The following is a 15,730-nucleotide window of genomic DNA, read 5'->3' on the forward strand; positions in this document are numbered from 1 at the left end:
CGTCAGTACATTCATGTGCCACTAAAGTCAGTTTTCACCATGACATGATCTTGCAGTGGATTACAGCTGTCACATGCCAGTGTCTTCTAGCAGATCAAATTATTAAAGCCAACTCTAGAGGCAAGTGTACTCTGAAATGCAGTTGCTTGATGCAGCTATCCTGTAGGATGGCAGGTACTACAGAAGAGCATTTTAATACTTGTATAGCTTAAAGTTCACTGACTTCCAAGGGAGCTCTCCCATGCGCTGAGCAACCATGCTTCATTGCTTTGCTGTTCCAGGGCAAGAATACTAATCTCTGAATCTTTAAAACTGAACTTTTATCTTACTCTTTGGATGATTATTTGGACAGAGCAGCCCAAATGACAGTACTGTACACGATTATTCAATTACTTCATTTGATATCTTTCCACAACTAAAACATAGTAGCATTTCTCTACTAATATTCCTGTGCTTAAGTCCCAAAAAGATACTTCAGAAAAGAATAATGTAGCGATACTTAAAATAACCAAAAGATTCCAAAGCATTGTCATGAGTCTATTGCTACTTAATGGCTTCCATATTTTGCATTATTTTTTCTTTTATGAGCAAAAGAACTTATCTTGGCCCTGTATGTAAAATCAAGACTTTATATTATTGTATCAAATGTACCAATGTAATACTATTTGCTGAATCTATGCACTAAGCAAAAGAGATTGTTTTCCTTATGTATTATAAGGCAGGACTCAATTCATCTCACTCTTCTGTTTCTTTTGCCTAACTCACTTGAATTTAAAAAGATACGTTTATTTTTATCATTATGTCAAGTAGATTTCACTTGTTACAAATTGAGCCTGAAACCTTCGAAAGCAAGGATGAAGAATTTAAACACTTCTCAGGAGTCAGATCACTAAGCTCTCCTGTGTAACCATATCATTTGTGTGGAGTTTTGAATGGTTGATAGACCATGGAATACCTTCAGAATAGTAAGGAAAGGACACAAAAAATAAGTTAGCACCTCTTCAGACAAAATTATTTTCCTCTCCATTCTAAAAATCCACTCAGAAATTCCTTACATTAAAAAGGAACTGTGAAGATAGAAGACTGAAAACAAGTAAAAATGAAAGGTGTTTGTCATCTATCTTTTGTCCGTTAAGCCTACAGCTATTTACTTGACTAAAAGAAACCAAAGATACTATGCTTATCTCCCTATCTTCTCACAAGTGTTCTTCAGGAAGACATCCCAAGTGAAATCATCTACAGCTAACTGGGGATGGAAGGATGATATAAATAGGACATAAGTACTATGCTTTTGCTATGTAAGAGTCTTCTTTTTCTAACCTGTTCCATTTGGTCTCCAACTAGACTACTGTCTTTCACATTTTTTCACATTTTTTAACCAACTTACTGTCACCTTGAAAACCAAACAGAAAATAACAAGTAGTCTCAGGTATGGAATAAAGCTGTGGAATAAAGGGAAAAATACATTGTGAGCATGCAGATAAACAATGACTTTAAAATACTCCTACCTTGTATAAATAAATCACAGCAAGAAAGTTTACACTCTCTATTGGCCCTCAACAGCTCTACAGCAGGTGAAACATTTTAAAATTGTCTTTAACATTCTTTGAAATAAAGCCTTCAAAAAAACAGGCCCCTCCACCTCTCAAGCTGAAACTGAATAAATAAAAAGCCATTTAATGGTAGCTCTTAATGCTTTTTGACATAGTAGATAGTGGCTAATTAAGTGTTAAAAGGCTAATGAAAATCAGTGTAAGGATGATACATGATCTGGAAAATACACTTTTGGCTTTTTATTGTATGACTTTGCGTCATGAAATCTTGATAAGTTCTTATTGGCTAATAAATTAGGATAAAAACAAGTTTCTCAAGATTGTTTTGGCTTTGAGACTGTCATTTGACTTTGAGTCATCAAAGTACTTAATCAAAGCCCTAACTTTAAGCATGGAGCTTGGAAGATTTTTCAAAGTAAGCCAGCTTGACACTGTATTTTGTTAAACTGGAAACAGATTACCAGGTAGAATGATGTGATCTATCACAATTTCTAAGTTAAGGTATAGAGTATGAGGTATTTCCAGCTTCTTTGTATTATTGGTAAACAACTCTCCAACTCATTCTTCACACCAGAAATATCACCTGACAAAAGTGTGGATAGACGGGAAGGAAAGTAACACTTTGTACTTCAGCCAATGTGTCCCTCCCACAGAATCACAGAATCACAGAATCACAGAATCACCCGGGTTGGAAGGGACCCCAAGGATCATGTAGTTCCAACCCCCCTGCCTAGCAGGGCCACCAAACATACACATTCAGATCAGGTTGCCCAGGACCCCGTCCAGCCTGGCCTTAAACACGTCCAAGGACGGGGCATCCACAACCTCCCTGGGCAGCCCGTTCCAGGGCCTAACCACTCTCCTAGTAAAGAACTTCCCCCTAACATCTAACCTAAATCTTCCTTCCTTCAACTTAAAACCATTTCCCCTAGTCCTGCTGTTGTCAGCCCTTTTGAAGAGTTTACTCCCCTCCTGGGTGTAGGTTCCCTTCAGGTACTGATAGGCTGCAATGAGGTCACCCCACAGCCTTCTCTTCTCCAGGCTGAACAAGCCCAACTCCCTCAGCCTGTCCTCATAGGGGAGGTGCTCCAGCCCCCTGATCATCTTAGTCTCCCATCCCTCATTGCTTTCATCTATGACTGCTGATAGAACTACCAGGCTGATCCAACTCTCAGCATTTTCCCTTTGAGTTGTCTGCCTTATAGTCAAAGGTCTAATTTCAGGACATATATGTATAATGGGAAAAGTATAAATCAGTTGCCTCAAGTACTAACAGTCATGAGCTTGTAGCAGCTCAAAATGGCAAAAGCAGTGAGTTGCAGAAGAAATACTGCATGTCTAAGAGCACAATGTTTCATGCCTCACATGTACAATGAAATCAATTAGAGGTAGCTTTGTGTACATCTCAATACATTTCCAAGCCACAGATTATACATATTCTCATTATATACTATTAAATAGGATTAGGGAACAAACTACTATTTGTAGATGACAAAAAAGAACTGCAGTAATGGAAATCACATCTTAAAGAATACTAAGCTGTTACAGGCCCAATTCAGCATCTTTCCTCTACAAAGAATCTCTGCCAAAGTCAATAGGAGATCTCACCTTTAAAAATATGGAAAGATCATGCCAATTCCTTCCAATAATAGTCATTACTCTTTACAAATATGTAAGGATCAATAAAAAAGCAAACAATATTTGAAAGCTAGTGTTACTTTTACCCCTGGTATAGGAAGTCTGAATGCTGTATATTTTTCCAAGTAATAATTTTTTTTTTTTTTTTTCCGCTCTGTGAAATAATTTAACCACTTAGTAAACCATCTGATTTGCTTTCTTTATTCTTGTTTCCATCAGGAAAATCTTCAAGACTGCTTACAAGAAAAAGAAGAAGAAGAAGAAGAAAAGAACCCTATTCATATTCTATTATATATTCTTCCACTAGTGTGATTTCAAGCACAGCAATTTTGTGTGATTTTATCAGACAGCAAAACAGAGATGTAGTTACGTCCTCTATCATTTCAAGGTACTGTTCTTACCCAGAAGGAAGTTGAAGGAGGTATTGCATGTTAGATAAATCTATTTTTCCAGACCTTGAATTTCCACCATTTTGTCCCCCCTTTAGAGGAGAGTGGTTTCTGCTATCTAATTCTTTCAGATGTCTCAGTTGCATATTTCTCCAGTCTTTAACAAAACCTTTTCAGAATGCCAGTAATACTATGCTTGTACATATGAGATCAGCTTTAGCTCTTTTCCGGGGAAAGCAATACTTCAAATCCTCTCAATCTTCTCACATCATCAAGACCTATTAGAACCAATTAGTTAAAAGCCAGAAATATACTTGGACAAGACTCTGTAATTGATGGCCAGAGTTCTTGGGCTGTTTTTATGCATGTAGTAATGGGTACACATAGGAGGGGGAATGACTTTAGATCTTCTGCTGCCCTGTGCTGTGAAGATGCTGGTGACAGCTGATGTCCCATGCAGAAGAGTTGTCCTATGGCACTGGAAGATCAGTTCATCCGGTAGAGTTGCTCCTCCCCAGCTGCAGAACTATGCTTTGCTTCTTACTGAACTTGCTTCCAAAGCATTGATAGAAAGATGTTTTTTATAATTACAACTATTATTATTTTATTATTATTTTAGCAAACAGTTTAACTATGGGCATGTCTGTTCCAGTACTTGCTGTTGCAAGAGTAGTTTCAAATTAATGTAGTATTTTCTCTTTTCAAAACAGGAAATGAAATTCTGGAGCTTAGATCTAATCAAGTACTGCACCTTCTATCATATACAACTCTGAAATTATATTTAAACTTCTATTTTGTTAAATATACATGAGTAATTCAAAAACTTCTAAAGATTTCCTAGAAGAGTCATTTTATTTAATTTTCCAATCCTTTCACATTCCTGTTCACAGAATTGTTAGGTCTAGATCCTAGACCTCCTCAAGTCATTGCCAAAATTTGCAATGAGTACATTTACAGCTGGAGTTTAAAGATATTTTTATATTTGATGAATATTTCATGAAATACACTGTATTTATCAAAAGCTAAGACATTCTAAATTGTTGATACATACTTTTTGTCATCCATTTTTGTTTTTCAACTTCTATGTCCTCCAAAGGTGGCTACATTAACTGTTACTGCAGTTGATCTAAATGTTTTGTAGATTTTTAGCACTATCCAGGTGTCTCGGTTTTCTCTCACGTGGATCCGTTCAGTCATGTTACATTTAACAACATCACTTCAAGTATAATTGGAAACAAAAGCTTTGTAATACTGAAGTCTCACTCAGATCCAACTTTATGTGAAATTCTGGCTAATATGAGGAGATAGTAATAATGCACTTTTACTGATGTGAAAATAGTATATGCGGATTCTGCATCATAATGTATGTCAAAATCTACTAGACATAATTTACATGTAGAAAGCTATCAGAACTATCAAACTATCAGTAATGTTTTGTGAATCCTTTGTGAATCTCAGATTGCATTTAGCTTTTTTCCATAGTGACAGACACGGTAGCTAAACTTTTCTGTTGACTTTTCTAGATTTTCAGTGTGAGTGTATAAATGAATGTAAACATAATCATTGCATTAAATAGTAACAGATGAAGGCAACGTATGTACGTATGTATTTATTTATTTAATACCAGAGCATTCTCTATCTTTCCATTAAAATCTAAAAGGTGCCAAAATTTTTTATACTTAAAAATTGCGGAGCAGAACCACCTGCTTTTTTTTTTTCTGTTTTTGTTTTGTTTTGTTTGTTTGTTTGTTTGTTTTTGTAATTTGGTATTAATTTAGCCCTGAAATCAGTGAGATTGTTGTCTTCTGGATTTATCCTTGCCTACAAGAACTAGCAGAAGCACTTAGATTGGAAACTAGAAAAATGTGTTACATTCTTTGCTTCTTCTTTAAGCTGTCACTTCTAAAACTGTAAATAAACAGTCTAAGGGACAGAAACATCTCAGAGCCTTGCTTTAGTTCTCATCGTTTCTCAAATAAACGACTGCAGTTCTAGTGCTATGTTTTCAGAAGATCCAGCAATTGTGATTGTCACTTTATGACTTCACTTATGGTACTTTACAGGTTTACAACTTTCAGTGCTGTTTTCTGAGAGGTTTTAGTAAATAATTTTGACTTGATATTGCTATAAATGTTTTGATATAGTGCTATGTTTAATAATACCTAAAATGCTATTGTTTTACTGTATGTAGAAAGAACAGAGGTTGATGTAAAGAGTACTGCATTACATTAAACAAAATACGAGGAAAAGTAAAACTTCACTATCCTGTGACAGCTTAAGCTTGCAAATTTCTATATATGTTTACTGTGAATCAGTTCCTGCTTTCACTCAGTCTTGAGCTGTTACTGTAAGAATAAAAAAGACTTTACATACAAACTATACATATTTTTTCACCAATGCAGATTTGCTGTATTGCATTTTCATGTAGATTTCTATTTTTTGCGGGAGTTTTTCCTTTTTTGACATTTTCCCATGGCTTATAGAACACATCTTCTCTTTTTGACAGATCCCACAGTGTACATCCAGAGTAAAAAGATGCTCTAGCTCTGAAACTTAAAAAGGAAAAGAAAGTCTGGACTTTGTTATAAGTCATTAACTTGATCCAATTTCTGTTTTTGCAATATATCTGATGAGTTTATAAAGTACTACTAACATTAACACACAATGGTGTTTCCTGTCTACTAAAGTCTGTCTTGGAGTCTTGTTTTTCTACCAGTGCCTGAATACTTTCCACTAAGATTCAGTAGTTGAGTTTTTAAGGGACCCCATGGTTGTCACAATAAGTCTAATCTGAAACTTTGGAAAATAGGTATAATATACTGCTACTTCGGTTTTCGCAAACACCTAATCAGGAATTCATAATGATTCCTGCCACAAAAGTATTTTAACCTGAAATACTATTTAGTACTTTATCAGACACAGTATTAATTTGCTATATTCTGTACATATATATATATATATATATACTGTATATATACACTGTATATATATTATACAGTGTAAAAGTTGGATATAAAGAGAATTTCCTGCAATTCCAACTCAATACTTCCAATCATGATTTTGGATTAAGCTAGATTTTTGTAATTCATTTATAAGTAAGTCTCAAGATATTAAATATGAAAATGCTCAAGAACATAATCCAAATGCATATTAGAATCAATACTTTCACATTTGGATTTGGGAGTCACTCCTGTATCAGCTAGCTTAAGCACTGCAAAATCTGAGAATTTTATTCTGATTGAAATAATATATTAAAACATTTCATTATCCACACAACTAATTATTTCCAAACTTAAACAGACGAAAGCATATACTTAAATATTTTCTCAAGTGATTAATTTTTGTTAATTGAATGATTAGTAATTATCATTTGCATGAAAAAAGATTTTGATTCTCAGTGGATATGCTCAGTTTAAGCATATCATGAAGTTCTAGTAGTAAAATTAGCTTTTACATTGCCTAGAGCTGAAGGATGATCTATGCTGGCAAATCCATGGAATGCTGTTGCGCTCACTTCTCTCCAGGCTACGAGGTGAGGTATGTGTTATCTTTTGGGAGCTCCTGACCACTGAGTGAGCTGCTGTTGACTGGTATATGTTTCAGGGTACATTTGTGGATAGTTGCATAATTGTTTTGCTTGGATTTGGGGCTGAATGTAATTAATTCATCCCAAAATGAATCGTAATAAATGAGGTCATAGATTACATCTGACTACATCTGTCATAATTTAGTAAGAAGCTGTTCTGTGTCTAGTATGTATAATTAGAGATTTTCCCACTTTTTTGCTGAAAATCTAAAAAGACAGTAAATGTGTCATCAACTTCAGGTAAAATGGCCTTTTCTATTTAAGTCTCAAAAATTTAATAGAATTATGAAAATAGAGTTCAGTGTTTACATAGGAATGGTTTCTGAAAATGCTGGGTACACTCAAATTTTTCGTATTTTCAATTTGAGAAACATTTTCTCCTCTCAACAATTTTCATGGATGACAGCCAATGCAATACACAACTGGTTTGTTATGGTAGAGACACTCCTGATTCTCTCTTCAAAATTTCTATTCAAGTATACATCATAAGAGCTTTTACATCCTTTTAGGACAGTTTTGCAATATAAAATTAAAGTCTTCTGGTAGAAGACATGTTATAATTTTGTAGAGAGGACTTCCAAGGGATTCCTCTAACTATATTATGTGGGTGGAGAGGGAGGGTGAGGATATTAAAATGGAGCATATGATTCTGAATGTGGGTGTCTGCTAGAAACATACTGTGCTAGTGAGTCATTATTTCAAGCTGTAAAGGTTTAAAAATATTCTTAAATGTTCTAGTTCAACAAATGTGAAACTTCTGTAGCTTCATGTTCTAAGGTTCAGTTGAACATGAATTCTCAATAGATAATTCCACACACGTGGCTATGAAATACATATCATTCCACAGCAGTCTTAGATGGCTCATCCAGTAGATCGTAGAATCATAGAATGGCCTGGGTTGAAAAGTACAGTAAAGATCTAGAACTAGGTTGAAACCTCTAGTTTCAACCTCCCTGCCACAGGCAGGGTCACTAACCACCAGGCCAGGCTGCCCAGAGCCACATCCAGCCTGGCCTTGAATGCATCCAGGGATGGAGCATCCACAACCTGTTCCATTACATCACCAACCTCTGTCTGAAAAACACAGATAATATCTAACCTAAACAGCCCACCTCAGTTTAAAACCATTCCCCTTTGTCCTATCCCCATCCACTCTGGTAAACAGCCATTCCCCCTCAAGTTTATATTCTCCCTTCAAGTATTGTAAGGCCAGAATGAGGTCTTTCTGGAGTCTTCTCCAAATGATGGAGATGACCAATAGAATCCCCATTTCCTGATAATTTAGATATACAAATGCTAGAACTCTGGCTGATTATCATATTTGTCACCCATCCAGCTTGAAATTCACTGGCTTTTACACATGCCCACTCAGAACAGTAAGCACAATAGATCACAAAATAGATCGTTGCAGACAGGATTTATTAGGAAGATAATATACACTGTTATGATCAGGTGCAGAGCTCAGTCATTTATTTTCAGTTCTCTGACTTTATTTTTCCCCTTTTCCCTCAGTGATTCTCAAAACACCTCAGTGCATTCTTTTCCATAATTTTGGTCCTTCTCCAAAATATTCCACAGTTTCTCACACATTTGCATAATTCCATTCAAGCATCCCACATTAAATTTTACACAATCTCAGAATATGCTTCACACAACATTCCATAACAAGCCCTCTAACCCCATTCAATCTGCAATGTGCACTGCAAAAGAGTGTTCTTGTCTGTGGATGAACTCCCTACCAAGAGTAATAGTCACAATTTTCCATGGGCAATCCCTGGATGAGGGGGATTAGGGCTCCCTGTTCATACAAATTTACTGGGGTTTATGAGTTGTCATGCTTCTTTTTCATGTTACTGGGTATTTTCATTTATAGTGATAAGACTTTAATCATAAAATCTAATATGTATTTTACAATTGCCCTTCACGGTCAACATCAGAATGTAAACACATTTTGCCACAGGTAGTTTGATGGCTTGCCTTGTCAGGGTGTGTGATCTGTAATTACAGCCTTCATATCAAACAGTACATTATTCTAATCTAATGTATTCTTTTTATTTCTATTCTCTATTATCAGTAGAGCTTCTGTACTGTTTACTTCATCTTACATACAGATATGCTGCAATATCCTTATTTTAAAGAGAAAAAAATTTGGATTTGATGTAAAAGATAGTATAATGGTGACTTCTCTGTTCTATAGGATCTTCTCTTTAATATCAGCTTTATCCTTTGATAAGACCTAATGGTACAATGAAAGAATCTTTTATTTTTTGTTTGAATAATGACAGTTTTGCCAACATATTAATCATCTATCACTAAATGATCTTTTAAACTAATTATACTGACAATGTTAAATGTCATAAAAATGATTGAGCCCAAGAAAACTATTTGAAAATCTGTTAAAATGACAGAAAAGTGAAAAACAGATTTGGTATACCCTTGACAGACTGCTACTCAGGAGATATGCTTCAACATTTAAGAGTACTTTAAATTTCAATATATGCTGAATGCTTTGTGTCCTGTTGATTTTCTGCTGTGTCACTGTTACACAAGGAAAATAGGCCTCACAAAGGACTTATGTGGGATAATTGCTACAGGTGACTTGGAAATTAAGGTACAGCATTGTTCACAGGGGTGCAAGAGCAGAGTGTAGCTGATATGCAAGGCACCCGTTCCACAGAAGTTCCCTAGGCAACCTTAGTTGTTGGCAACATCGAAGGAGTTTGATGTGATAACTCTAAGAGAAATAGCACAGGGAGTGGAGTAAAGACTAGTAGCCACACTGTGATAGATGAGAACTTGATGGTACTATGGAACTGATAAACTATATATTTGCTATCCTGGGTCAACAGTCTGCCATCTCTTGACAAAGTATGGTCCTTCGGGTGTACTTTGCTCATTATACGTTCATTATACACTCATAACACTGAAATACACCTCAATCCCAAAAGCTACCTGCCTCCAAGGTGCATCCATCCCTCACTAAGTCTGTGCTCTGAATTTTTCTTATATCTTCAAAAGCAAGGTGAGATAATTTTACATCAATCATAAATAAAGGTATGTATGACTACCATCACTAAAGCTCTGCTTGAAAAATAGAAAATACTATTAAAATGGCTTAAGAAAGGAATGATGTAAGGGAGGATACCACCGGATGTCAGACACAGACCACCTCTGACTTCTGGGACCAGTTAACTGGCTAGCTTCTCTTCTACCCATAGGAATGTCTATTGGGTAAGACTTGCACACCTGAGTCCTTTCCCAGGAAACTCAGAAACTTCAATACAGTTGTTTATAACTTAATGCATTTGTAGTCAGCTATATTATTCAAATTTTTAGTTAAACTCACGTGCTTTACAGACCGTGTATTTATCATCAGCAATCCAAAAGAAACTCCAATCTATTCTTTTAATAAAAACACTATTCATCAGTCTAGTCATGAGAGTTCTTAATCTGGGCACAGAGCAAACCCTTTAAGAGTGTTCATAACAGCCCATTTGGACTCTGCTAGATGAATTCGGCAGTGTGCTATTTGTGAATCCGTAACTGTGGTATTTTTTTAATAAACTGCACTCTTTACTAACCTAGCTGTAATAGTTCTTAGTCTGGGTGTTGCCTGAGCTGTTAAGAGTGGTAATGGGAGTCCATTTGTATGCCAGTAGATGACTTGGGCAGTGCACTGTATACTGAACACCACTGGACTTTCAGCACTGGATTGAGCATCATTTAGCATCTAAACTCAGCTCCTCACCTCCTCTGCTATCCGAGGAAAAATTGGAACACAAGGGGGGTTTATCTTCTGCCAAATTATGTTGCCCTTACTTACTGATCACCATGTCCTCATTTTGCTATAGCAGCTACTATTTCAAAGCACACTCCACAGCAACAAATTAACTTCTTACTGCGAAATCACTCCATCATATAACATAGTGCAGTTTTGTAAAATCTTATGGATGTTACAACTATAAAAAGGAGGTTGGATATTATTTCATGTTAGAATGAAGGATAAAATTTAACACACAGAGAGAAAGTTGGTAACTTAAAATTTCTTTTTCTCTCTTTTTCGTAAGAAAATCACATTTTCTTATGCTTTCATGAAAGCATAATAGTCTTATCTCAGTTAAGTTCACTGTCATGTAATGCAAATGCAAAGTAAGGCCATCAATCTGTACAGTGCAATTCATTAACATTTTCTCATTAGCTACCTTTTTGCATTCCAGTGGGATTTGTATTTAAGCCCCCAATACACAAATATTAAGCAGTATAGTTTTTAACACATAACTGATATGAACTTCAGCACTAACATTTTCATACAGTATATAAATTACATACAGTTACATATACATGTATAGAAGCAGTGCATCAGTATCACTGTATGATGTTTTAAATATTTTATAAAGAATTTGTGCTTTGGAAAGCTATTTTTTCTCCATTCAAGTTATGTATGACAGTACATCTTATGTGTATTTCAGCTCAAATACGTATGTTTTAGCGCACTTAGTGCAAAAACATGAATTACAAACCAACCAGTACTTCGTAAGTCTGTGAAAAAAAAGAAGCTGCTGAAGATAGATACTTTCTAGGGAGTATGTAGGAACTTCATTACATCAATTCTCTTCTGACCTTAGGAAAAAAAAAAAAAAAAAAAAAAAAAAAAAGAATTGGAATTGAATAAGACAGTGGAACTGAAATAAGACAGTGCAATTTGTTGTTGTTGTTTATAACTGCGTCTTTCATTTCTGGCAAAGGGCAAGCCAAATAACAAAATTTGGAAAATGTTGTTAAACTTAGAATTATCTTATTCAAGGAGCTTCTACATCAATGTAATGGCTGCAGTGTGTCCTAATAAATACCTGCAACTGAGGCAGAGGAAAAGTTCAGTAAGTATAAGGTGCTGATCTAAAACATGAATAAATTCTTACTCGTAAATAATTCTTGAGGAAGAGTGGATAATTGTGAGTAGGGAAAGACTATCAATGCGGTCAAAGCAAAAGAGGAATCAACAACTTTTTTATGAAGTCATAAAATAAATAAAGGGATTACTGAAGTAGAGAAATGCATGAATAAGAAAAATAGTAAAACAACTCTTAATGGAAAAAATCCAGAAAGTTACAAATGATTTTGAAGAGCAAGTGAACATAGATTATTAAAAAGAAAAGGCATTAAATGATGAAATTAAACTGCACATAGAAAGAACTAGTTACCAGATAAGAAAGAAATAACCTTGGAAGGAAGCCTGATTAAGTATACAACAGCATATAGACAGACTGACAATGAACCAAGATTTTATTTTCTGTTTAAAATATTCCTAACATTTGAGAAAAAGAGTGGTACAGAGACATTCATCACCTCCAAATAGCTCTGAACATTGTTACTACCATGGATGCGATGCTTGGAAATTTGGAAAAAAGATGTGGAAATTACTTTCACTTTTTTTTTTTTTTTTTTTTTTTTTTTGGCTTAGTTTAGGTTTTTGTTTGTTTGCTTTTTAACTAAAAGTATTTTCCATTTTATTTTTGCTTATTTTCCTTAACATCTCCCCTGGATAGTTGGCAAGAAAAGCATTCATAATTACCTTCATTGGCCAAACTGTTGAAAGAGAGACTTACGAAGACTTAGTTAGGAGGAGAGATGCATAGAAACAGAATAAATTAAAAATACTGTTAGTTGAAGAGTTCTAGCAAAAGTTGTGAAAATTTAAACAGCAGCCAAACTTATGCAAGAGTTAGAAGAAGAAAGGAGTTGGGATCTGCACTACAGTGAGCTTTGTTAGGAAGTTTTCTTTCCTATTCAGCTTCAGGAACAGAGTTTTAAAGAGGAAAAGTTTGTAATGCTCCTGTATGTGTTCTTCCATCCTTTCCTGCTAATGATACATTTAAAAGATACATATAATAATAAACCTTGGTAGTTCAGGAAATATTAATGCTCAGTTTACTTGTGTAAAGTTAATATCTTGCACATATGTATGATATGCCCCTTGGTACATAGTAGTTTTATATTTAAAGATCATGTCATATTTAAAATGCAAAAAAGGATCATTCTTATTTCATAATTTTTGAAAATTCATGATTTACAGGTTTTTTTGGATATGTAGTGTCAACATTTCAAGAAGCAGAATGATTACAACAACACCTCCATTACATGACAATTTTCTCAGTTGTTAACAAGTTTGAACTAGCTTTATTCTGGCATTTACCACCATAGGTAACCACCTATAACTGTATTAAGTGTATGCAGTCACAGCTTGTTATGCTTAGCATGGGTAAGATTCAAGAGCATTCATATATTTTGCCACTGAGTAACACAGCAGAAGATAGCAAATCTCAGATACAGAGCTGAAACCGTGCTCCTCAATATTAGTTCAACCCTCTTGGCTCATCAAGGTTCAAGTGGCAACTTTCATGTCCTGCTCATTCCATTTTACCTTCTCTCAGTTTTTCATCTTACCAGAGGCCACCCTGCCTTCTTCTGTTTCGTTTAGATTTCCACTGCACATTTGGCAATGCTGGAGAGATGTGCCCCCTGTTTATAGGCCACGTGTTCAACTTCAAGCTTGGGTAATCTTGAAAGGGAAATTTCATTTTTCCTCTAGTTTTAGTCTGAAATATGCTAATTCATTTTGGAAGGAATGGTGCATTCTGTCTGCATAGGGGCCAGACACATGCTGCTCATTCAGTTGGCAATTTCTTAAACTTCAACAAGGTTTAACTGATCAGTATTTAACATTTTTATAACATAGTGTCCTGGTTTCATCTGAGATAAAGTTGATTTCTCCTTCATAGTGTCTGATATGGCCATGTTTTGGCTCTGGGAGAAAAGCAATGCTGAAAACACACTGATGATTTAGTTGCTGAGCAGTGGCTGCACAGAGACAAAGATGTTTCAACTTCTTGTACTGTCCTGCCAGCAAGTGAGGTTGAGGGAGCACAAGGAGAGAGCTGGGAGAGAACAGAATCGGGGCAACTGACCTAATCTAGCCAAAGGGTTGGATATTCTATACCATATGATATCTTGTAAGGATGGGAGATTTCTGGGCAGACAGACACTGCTCAGAGACTGGCTGGGAATCAGTTGGCAAGTGTTGATAAATTGCATTTTACATTGCTTATTTTGAAAATATTTGTTCTTATCATTACTATTATTATTTTCCTTTTCTTCTCCTTGTCAGTCTAAGTAAATAGACTTTTATCTCAATCTGTGACTTCCACTTCATTTTTTTTTTTTTTTTTTTTTTCCAATTCTTTCCTTCATTTCACTAATAGGGGATGGTGAGGGAGCAACTACATGGTACTTTACTGCCTGCTGGGTTAACCCACAACACATCTATAATTGTATGAATATTCACTGACAAAAAAGCTATATGCATGTACTATATATGGTGTGACTGAAACCTTCAGAGAAAATGTGCAACCTATCGCAAATCTGTGGAAATTCACCCTAAAATATTAGTTCTGTCAAAATTGTAAACAACTGAATTTAACTCTAATGGTGGAAATCACTGACTGTTCTTAACAGTTAGTAATACACAATCCCCATGTGTGAAAGTATATTATATTTAAGTTTTGGAAGTATACTTCTTGAAGTAGATGTAAAGAAAATCTGTTCTCAGATTATTCTCCTTATGCTTTCCTGGTGGAGAAATTGGCTTCTAGCATGCATTTTGCCCTTTCACCTGTCTTCCTAAAACATCCTAATCTTGCAGCCAGAACTCTCTGACCACACACAGATTGAGATTTATTGCTGTGAGAATTTGATGCCAAGGCCAGGAAAGTATTTTTCCACCAAGAATAGCACATGGTATGTGGCAAGCTTCCTGTCTGGTCTCATTGCTTTTACACTTTTTTTGAACTGATGGAAGAGGCTACCACAGAAAGTGTCTGCTTGTGAGCTGTCTTTTGTCTAGGTGCCAATTTCCTTTCATTGACTTAAATCTGAAAAACTTTTCAATTCTGAATGGTTTATTAGCAACCAAGTCTTACAAAAATAGCATAAATGGCTATTTTATGCACAAAAAAAAAAAAAAAAAAGGGCACTAGTGTTTCCAGAAGTTCTCCAGATAAATTTAATAATTCAATACATGAAGTGTGAAACTTGTTTTTACAATTTGCAAAAATTATTTTGCTTTAAATAGAATTCGGAGAACAAATGAAGTCCTTTCAAAAAATGGCTACAGCTTTGTGTACACCTAGCACATAACAGAACATCATTATGCACAGAGAATTGTCTGAAAAATCAACCTAGTTCCTAGTTTCCATTTCTATATTTTATTTTTTCATTAAGGAGACCCTGTAGAATTTAGAGCTTTAAACAAAAATTCAAAATGTTGAATGGTCAAACTATGAGAGTCAAGTACTGCAAATAGTGTACCCCATGTTCAGTGTGTGATTTATCACATGACGATATCTGTAAAATTTGGAAACTGTAACATTTTTAGCTGGCAACAGTCCTGCATTTTTATCTGAATGAGTAAAGTAGACAAGTAGACACATTAATTGAACTTCCCTCATTAACATAGGATAAACATTTTCAGCAAATAAGTCACTTAATACGAGACACCCTCAGGCCTG

The 15,730-nt window shown here is 35.2% G+C and overlaps 1 protein-coding gene across 2 annotated transcripts in view; it reads left to right on the forward strand.

Annotated features, from left to right (window-relative positions):
* Positions 1-2,241: 2,241 nt before the first annotated feature.
* LOC125688256 (uncharacterized) overlaps positions 2,242-15,730 on the forward strand; it is a 494,473-nt gene continuing 480,984 nt past the window's right edge. Inside the window, exon 1 of one of the 2 annotated variants that reach the window (XM_048934057.1) lies at positions 2,242-2,318. The gene's annotated coding sequence lies outside the window, so the exon portion shown is untranslated. Of the gene's footprint in view, positions 2,319-2,503; positions 2,568-15,730 lie in introns of those variants that run through there. The other variant, XM_048934058.1, reaches the window with a different exon arrangement.

This window comes from Lagopus muta, chromosome 1 (genome assembly GCF_023343835.1).
Source record: "Lagopus muta isolate bLagMut1 chromosome 1, bLagMut1 primary, whole genome shotgun sequence".
In the NCBI taxonomy this organism is placed as follows: Eukaryota; Metazoa; Chordata; class Aves; order Galliformes; family Phasianidae; genus Lagopus; species Lagopus muta.